Raw genomic sequence first — 9,390 nt, forward strand, 5'->3', positions numbered from 1 at the left:
GAGACTAGAATTTTCCCAGAATTGTCTTCTATTTTCTGGGGGGAGATGGAGAATTGCAGGAGTCCAACCAATTCCTCTTGGGGCTAAGTTTTAAAATGCAGTTGAATAGTCATTAAAAACTCAAGCTTTTCAATAATGAAAAGGTAAATAACCAATTTTAAAGTAGGTGAAGGATCTAAATAGACATTTCTTTAAAGAAGATATGCAAATGGAAAAGATGCTCTACATCACCTGACCAGGAAAATGCAACTCAAAATCATGTGAGATACCACTTCACAGCCACTATAATACAAAAGATGGACAATAGCAAGTGTTGATGTGGAGAAATAGGAAACCTTATACGTTGCTGATGGGAATGTAAAATGGTGCAGCCACCCTGGAAAACAATTTGACAGTTCCTCAAAAAGTTAAACTTAGAGTTACCATTTACCCAACAGTACCAGCCCTTGGTATATGCCCAAGCTCAACCAAAACAAGTCCAATGAGTAGCACGTGAATGTTCGTAGCAGCATTACTCATGGTGGCCACGAGTAGAAACAACCTAAATGTCCATCAACCAGTAAGTTGATAAAGAAAATGTGGATGCTGACAATGGAATTTGTTTTGGGAAAAGAAAGGGATGAAATACTGCTGCCATGATACCGAATGACCTTGAGAACATTCTATTATGTGACAAGCTGGTCACAAAAGACCACATATGCATGATTCCATTTATATGAAGAAGCTATGATGGGCAAATCTGCAGAGACACAGAGTACGTTGGTGGTTGCTAGCGGCAGTAAGAAGGAGGGTCGGGGGGGTGAAGACTAAAGAGGTTTCTTTTGGAGGGTTATGAAAATGTTCTGTAGTAGATTGTGTGATAGTTGCCCAACTCTGAATATCACACAACCAAAATCTATTGAATTATACACTTTACATGGGTGAATTATATGGTATGTGAATTATATCTTAATAAAGCTGTTACCCAAAAAAGCCTCCCTGATGCGTAGCAACGCCTAAAAAATTCAAGTTTATATTCAGAAAACATCACAGCACTTAACAGCACATACATATCAAAGTCTCATATTTTCCACTCTGCACTCACATTCAGGAGTAACAGTGGTGGTCCTCTTTAGAGAAGGGGCGACCAAGCTCTGTCTGTATAATTGCTTGTGAGCGGAGCAGTCCTGTACTGCGAGGTAATGTGGGCGAGGGCTTTGCCAGGAGCTGGGCACACTGCAAGGCCCCAGCTCTTTCTCCAGCAGAGCGTGGTCTTGTGCTGCCTGCGTGGGGAGCGGTTTCCAGGATTACTGAGGGTCCTGGCAGAAAAAGTCCATAATATTCAGACAGGCAGAGTTTCTTGGCTAAGCATTATGTATGGAGGGGCTGCAGGAATGCCTGGCACTAACCTCAGTGGTGAGGAGAACTGCGTACAGAACATTTTAGAGAGCGTTACAGACCAATGATAGGGAAGTGTGTGAATATGGGACTTGTGCCCTAAGACTCCCTGGCAAATCCTCCAGTATCTCTCCAAGCATGACTGGGGAAAAATAGAGAAAGAAAAGCCAGATCCATTACATAAACCTGCTCATTTCTTCCGCTATGGAACACAGATCAGCTAAGACCATCTGACATTAGTTTGCCCAGTGCTTTTATGGAACAACCACTCCTTTGGGAGGCATCTAGTGTGACTGAGCTAATTGTCAGTTCCCAGAGCTGTCCTAATCCATGGCACTGGCTTGGGGAAGCAATGAGGGCCTCTCAATAGGCCATCTTTTGGGTTTGCCTTGCCACTGATGGATCACATGAACTAAAACAACTCACCAGTCCCTCACCAGTCTATTGGAATAAAGTCCCAGGTACTGGTAGTTGCTTTCTGCAATCTAGAACATGTGTTTCAGGTCCTCAGTCTCAAATTCAATGTCATGAACAAGACAAAAAGTGTTTCCTACCAATTATTTTCTTTTTAAAAAAATTAACTTATTTTAAAAAGAGATTATTTATTTATTTGAGAGAGAGAGAACAATCAGGAGGGGCAGAGGGAGAGGGTGAGGGAGAGGGAATCCCAAGCAGGCTCCATGTTGAGCGTGGAGCCACATGCAGGCAGGGCTGGATCTCATGACCCTGGGATCACCACCTGAGCTGACACCAAGACTTGTACGCTTAACAGATTACACTACCCAGGTGCCCCTCTTTTCTCTCTTTTTAAAAAAAGATTTATTTTAGAGAGAGCACATGGGGTGAGAATGGCAGAAGGAGAGATAATCCCAAACGGACACCCTGCTGAATGTAGAGCCTGATGCGGGGCTTGATCCCACAACCCTGAGATCATGAACTGAGCTGAAATCGAGTCAGATGCTTCATTCAGCCGCCCAGGTGCACACACAGCCCCCCGCCCCCAGTTGGTTTCTTCAACCATGGTGGAGTATATAGCCCACTCCCAAGTACTCTGTATGTGCGGGTCCCCTTAAACCCAGGAGTGCTGTGGCAGGGCAGGAGACAAGTGATTTCCCCAGTGATCCCCCTGACAGGCCCTCAGCCCAGCGTGGGATCCTAACCTGTTCATATTTAGTCCTGGACCGTGAGCAAAGGATAGGAGAGTTTCTAGGTGGCTGGCATGTTCAGCCTGCTACCGTCTGCATGAGCTACCGTTTGTAGACTAAGAAGACATTACCTGATCTTTTTGTTTTGCTCCAAAAAGTCTTAATACTAACACATCTTTTAACAACACTAGGCAATTCCAGTATCTTCTCAGGCTGTCATCCCCTAAATCCAAGTTTTTCAAACTATTTTCCAGAGATCTGAAAATTTTCAACATTAATATGTGTTCCTTAGAAATATGACAAAGCAGAATGGGAAATGCTGCATATCATATCCATTAGGGCCAGGATGAAACTGGGAGAACTGCCTCTTTTCCTTTCACTGGCCAAGATCCCTCTACCCCTCCATCCCTCTCCCTGCCTCCCCTATTGCTTTCCAAACCACTGGGAGCTGGTGGCCTTAGACACTTAGTGTTCTTAACATTTTGTGTGCCAGGGACTTCTGTGGCAGAGTGGTGAAGCCTGTGGACCCCTCAAAGTAATGCCTAAGCGCATAAAATAAAACACGTAGTGTTAAAAGGAAAACCCAACCATTTCAACGGTATGTTATCAAAACCTAAGAAAAAACAAATTTATGATATGGCATTTTATATGCTTCTTTATTAACTCATTAAATAACAAGACCAAGTGGCAGGTCTGTTGCTGACTGTGCTTTTAAAGCAGTGCTGCATGAAAATAGTATTTTGAGATGTCTACAACAAGTATAATGAGCTATGAAAATATCTGTGATTTCTACTGGAATAAAGCCCCAGGTACTGGTAGTTGCTGTGGTTTATGGCCTATATTCCTAATGGAAAAAAAGCTAAATTTCAGTTAGGGCTTATTGAGAATTAGGATGTCAATTTTTCCCATCCAAGTTCACGGAGCCCTACATTCTATCCTTGGACTCCTCGGTAGGGGTGTCTGTGATCTCCAGGTTAAGAACGTAGAGGCTTAGAGCTTTTTAATGGTTTACTTCATACCTGGGTCAGTTTGGTTTTCTGCAAACATTCACTGTTGTACAGGGGGTAGTATTTGTGCTTAGTGTCACCAACTTAGGGGAACATTCTTTCCTTTTTTTTTTTTATTCATGGCATACCTTTGGGCATCTTGGTAAACTGCTGTTGTGCGTTGGTAGGCCAGAGCATTCCACCTGGGTTATTGGGGTCCCTGGGTCCTTGGAAGTCCTCGCATTTGGGGCAGCCAGGTCAAGCCTGGGGTGGGCATGTGACCAGGGAGAAGCTGGACCACTTGGACATCTTCGACAGAGCTGCGGAGGAAGCCACTGTCCACTGTGGACAAGGGGCCAATGGAACACTGGAGGAACTGGTGCTCTGTGCCCTGAAAGAGAATTTTGCAGCCCAAGTGCAGCCACCTGGAAACTGTGGGGCAAGGGACATGTTGAGGGTGGTTGATGTAGAGGGGCCAGGTGATGTTCTTGTAGGTGTATCTCTAGACAACAGACCAAAATCTCTGTCTTCAAAAAACAATCCAACAGTCTCAATCTTTGTGGAATCTCAAGACATTAAATACTTAAATACTATGAACAAGGCAAACATTATCAGCAAAGGTCAAATAATCCTGTCTGCTGTTATACCCCTTACCACGCTAGCTTACCCGAAGCTAGCTACAAGTTGACTGCTCCAACAAAATTCAGAAGTTACCCAAATTAGTGTTTTGCACTAGACCTAAAAACGTTCGATTGGGTTAAAAGTCTATCTATAATATCACTAGGAACATCAACAATAAATTTGTCAATGAAGGAAGAGAAATTGCAACTAGACTTTTTTATTTTTGCAACTAGACTCTTTAAATACGATCTATATTGTTGTAATTTTCAAATTAATGTTGTAAAGAATGTTATCACTACTTTGCAAAGTTTCTCATCAGGGTGAACGGTGATGAATTTAAAGACATTGTTAATTAAAAAGACCTTGATCGGGAATTGTGTTTCAAGCATAAATCCTTATATAAAAGTTAAAGTCACAAAAGAAAGCTCAGGGTTTTCATTAAATTTTTTAAAAGATTATATTGGAAGTTTCATATAAATTCAATGTCTTTTCTAATACTTGCATTTTATTTTTATCATCATAATTACATATGGCAGAGAAACTTTAATGAATTTTGTCCCATATAGACACCTTTAAATCCTCTCCATTTTTACCTCAGAGGGTTGTGCAAGTATTACTGTCTCTGCTTTTCATGCCAAGTCCCCTCCAAAATATTCAGCCACAAGATGAGAGGAACTCATGGTGGGGCCTGGCATGGGTTCTGGCACGTTACAGGCTTGCCCTTCCTCTTCTTTCTTTATATGCCTCAGCTAAAATATTTCTGCAGTTAAAATCTATTTTGATTAATGGTTAAACATATGTGGCCTACTCAGATGACAGCTCATCCATTTATTAGTCCATTCATCAAACATTTAATCAAGCAAACCCCTCATCTTAGAAGCCTGAGCTCCTGCTACTCCCTGCAGATGCCAGCGCAGGTGATACGATCCTCAGCTTCCTTCATGCTCCCAGAACCTCTGACAGGTGCGCACCACAGCCTAGTAACACACCTGCGCCCTTAGCAGTTTGCATCACCAACGCCTAAAGACAGCCCAAATGCCCAGGGCGATGGGGCCCAGGAAATGAGTCTGGGAGCACAGGGGGAGGGCCTCAAAGCCAGCTAGCCACTTAGCAGCTGTACGCCCTTGGGCAGATTCCTCACATGCAGAGTGTGGACTCTGATCCTGGCTCAGCAAGGCTGTCAGGAGGCCAGGTGAGCTGCTGAATAGGGAAGAGGATGGAAAAGCTGTAGATGGGGCCTTGCAGGTAGCATCGAAGAGGGCAGCTGACCCTGGCTGGCCTCAGGGCCTGGGAGACAGTTGGAGGGGCAGATGTGCGGTGACCTGGACAGCCAGCTTGTCCAAAGGGGGCGCTGCAACTCAACCCTCTGTGGAGATGTTCACGGGCTCCTTGAGAAAAGCTGGCCAGTCAGATTTTGATGTGATTTTCCTGATTTTTAAATGTTGGCATTAACTTTTTTTTTTTTAAACACTGTGCATGCCAAGCAGTAAAGTTTGCAACCTCTGCACACCAGTGTTGGGGTGATAAGGTTGGCTGGTGGAGGCAGGGTCCATTATCACAGGCAAGGCCTCCTGGAAAGGGGGTGGGGAAGGCAGCAAGAGGAGGGGCCATCTTCTTGTCTGCAGGGTTCCAGGGGAAACAGATGCCAGAGAGGTTGGTCACCCACCACGTGTTCTTTTTATCCTCCATGGAGAATGGGGCTCATCTTGCAATAGAGTGACTTCCATTAAGAGCTAAAACCATAAAACTGCTAGAAGAAAACGGGAGAAAATCTTTGAGACCCTAGGTTAGGCAAAGATTTTTTTTAAGATTTATTTATTTATTTGAGAGAGAGAGAGCAAGCATGAGTGGGAGGGGCAGAGGGCACTGAGCATGGGGCCCAATGTGGGGCTCGAACTCACAACCCCGAGGTCCTAACCCAAGCTGAAGCCAAGAGTTGGATGCTCAACCAGCTGTGTCCCCAGGTGCCCCTGTCTTTTTAAAAATAGCGACATGGATGATTTCTTTCCCCCTGAATTTAACAAATGCCAACATTTCATCATATATTCTTCAAAACTTACATAGAATAAAAGATCACTGAAAACGTCTCTGTTTTGGTCTCATTCCATGCCTTTCTTCTGTTTCCAGAAGCAAGTGCTATCTGGTGATGGTGTTAACACCTCACAGCTATATTTTTGGATTTGTACACATCCACAAAGAACACACAGCACAATTTCATGTCGTATAACCCTATGTCTATATTCTAGCAACAATTAGAAAACGCACTTTAAGATTGACACCATTACCACATCATGAAAGTTCCCCTGTAGATACCTAGCAATGTGCCTAATAAAAGATATGCAAAGCTCCACAAAAACCTACTAAACATTACTGGGAAAGGAAGAATTTGCTACCTCGTCCTCAAAACTGGGAGACGGGAGAGGGGGCCGGGGCTGGAATGACACGAGCCATGTAAACACAGCATCTGCATCATCAGTACTTGACATTTACATTATGACCGTGGAGATACCCACGTATAGCAGGTTCATACGATTTGGGGGTACAACCTTTCCATGTGAATTTAGCATTTGCTTTGTTCTCAACATAGCTTTCACCAAGTAGTCCCACAAACTCCTCAATGTCATTAAAGTAGCCCCAGTGAAGTCAGCTGCATCGGGTAACCGAGTCATTGGTCCCGTTTGATTTTTTCCCTATGACATGCTTCCTGGACCAGTCTGCCCTGCTCCTTTCTACGCTGGGTCCATCGTCCTTGCTGTGAAGCTGTTCTCCTGATTTATCCCATTGCCATCCTCCTGGGGGTCCCCTTGTCCCTCCTTTCTGTAGGAGCTTCCTGGTCCCAGTGCACCCTGTTCTCGGTTTACAGGAGGAAGTGGTAGTGCCGTATACGTCTTAATCTTGAACATCACACACTGTGATTTGTGTCACATTCTATCTGTTAGAAGAGTCACTAAGTATAGCTCCCACTTAAGGGGATGGGAGCTAGGCTCCACCTTAGGGAGGGAGGAGTACCAGAGAATCTGTGGATGTATTTTAAAACCACCGCAGATGCGCTCGCAAACTGTGTGTGTGATTTCCGTGTGTATGTGTGTGCGTGCATGCCTGCGTGTGCATGTGTGTATGTGTGTATGTGTGTGTGTCTGAGGGATTCCTAGAGGTGGTCCAATGGGGTCCTGGTCCTGTCACTGGAGTGCTGGCCGCAGGTTGTGCCTGTGAGTCTTTTTTCTTGGGTTGGTCTGTTTTCTCGGAGAAGAAATGCTTGGAGGATACAGGCCGGGCAGCCAGGTGCAGGGCATGCTGTGGGCTTAGGGCTTGGGGTTCGTCTCACCACACAGTGTGCAGATTGCATACGTTTTGTGACACTCACCTTTCTTCATGTGGTTTCAGATGCTGATGTGCAGGCTCTCTTGAGTGGGAGATTTTCCTTTTCTCTCCCTCTCTTCGGGCTCCCCTTCCTCGTCTAGGTAGATTAGAGCTGTTGCGGTCAGCTCCCAGAGCCCTGGATGAGCTGGGTTTGGCCCTGGTGGCCCAGAATGCCTGCATGGGGTGATCGCGGAATATTACAGGTCTGTCACGGGCCAGTGGGTGGATTGGCTCAACTGCTTGAATTTCAGGCAGTTACAAATAGGGAAGGTCTTTCAACAGAAGCGTCCGGTAACGGGATAGCTGTTTCACGGAGTGATGAGCTCCCGGTCTCTGGAAGATTCTAGGAGGGGCAGGTGGCCAAGGATCAGAGACAAGATTTCTTCTTTTAGAGGCTGGCATCAGTGACGGCTGTGATGTCAGGAGGGGCCCGTGACCTTTTAGATTCAACACACAGCCCCGGGAACAGCACATGGCACTTCAATACCATCCTCAGAATGCTGGGGACACCAATGGTGTGGCGGTGACGGCAGCTGACATTCACCGAGCAGGTGCTACGTGCCAGGGGCTACTCCGTTGGCTGTACTCACGTGAATTCAGGGCAAACTTGCGTGGTGGGTGCGCACGTTATGCCCAGTTCACTGCTGCGGAAACCCAGCCAGGGAGGATCAAGTCATTTGCCAAAGGCAGAGGGTGGCCGAGCTGGGACAGGACCCAGGGGGCTGGCTGGGGGTCCGCGCTCCTGTCGCGCCTGATACTGGGGACGGGGCAGGGCCGCAGGCCTCCCCTGGCCTCGGGCCCCCTGGAGCTCGACGAGGAGGGGTCTCCTGCTGGCCCCGGGGCTTCCCCAGTCAAACCAGTGTTTGGAGAAAGAAACTGAGGCTTCAGTCCTACATCAATGGCTCCTGGCGGCGCAAGACAGCTTTACAGTCAAACAGGGGAGCGGCAGCTCAGAGGCCATCTTTCCAGAAAGAGGCCCATTCTCTTCCTTTTAAAATGGACTTTTAACTCTCTTGCTGAGCTTTAAAAATGTCAAGTGAAGCTTTTACTGACAGAGTGGATTTCCTCCCGCGATCAAGTTAACATGTTTCTCTTCTCTGTGTTTCTCCTGGGAGGTGAGGAAGGAGATCGGATGCTAAAGAAATGGATGCTCAAAGGGTTCATGGTACCCACGCTCGCCACCAGTTCCCAGGGGCGGGGGGGGGCATCACAAAAGATATGGGCAGAGGAGGGGACAGCCTCAAAACGCCTCCGGCACCTTGGCTACATTTAATTTTTTTACAGTGTAATAAAATGTTAATTTGCCCATCCCCTTGGTGTTCACGTACACACAAACACATCAGCCAAGTGTTCAGGGAGCAATTTGTAATCCTGCAGTCATTTCGGTTGAAACAAACGTCTCCTCGTTGTCCCCTGTCGCCATTCTTTGTCCATGTGGGAGCTGCCAGGGGCCCTCACCCCCAACATCTGTCCATCATTAATCATGCAGCCCGGTTGTTCTTGGCACCTTGTGGTCGCGCTGCTCCGTGTGCCTAGGCCGCAAGCCTCTCCACGGTCGTCCCCGCCACCCTGGAGCGGGGCGCCACCGCCTCTGTCCCTGCACAGCCGGGGTGAAGTGATGGCTGATTCCTTGTGTCAGAGAGGCAGTCAGCCGTCCCTCCTGATGGGAACAAAGCAATCCCCGCACACGCCGAGGGCGGGGGGGTTCCTTGGGAAGAAGGGCAGTCCTCTCATCGATCGGGTGCCCTGATGGCCTCCTGGTGGAAAGCAGTGCCAGCACTCCCGGCTGGTGGCAGTTTCTGTCATCCTGTAAACATACATTTCCCATGGGGGCAGAGAAACTCGCTCCCGGGCATCTACTTTGGTAGCTAGTTGAGAAAAAAAGAGGGAAAGGACTATTG

Source organism: Vulpes lagopus, chromosome 19 (genome assembly GCF_018345385.1).
Source record: "Vulpes lagopus strain Blue_001 chromosome 19, ASM1834538v1, whole genome shotgun sequence".
Classification (NCBI taxonomy): domain Eukaryota; kingdom Metazoa; phylum Chordata; class Mammalia; order Carnivora; family Canidae; genus Vulpes; species Vulpes lagopus.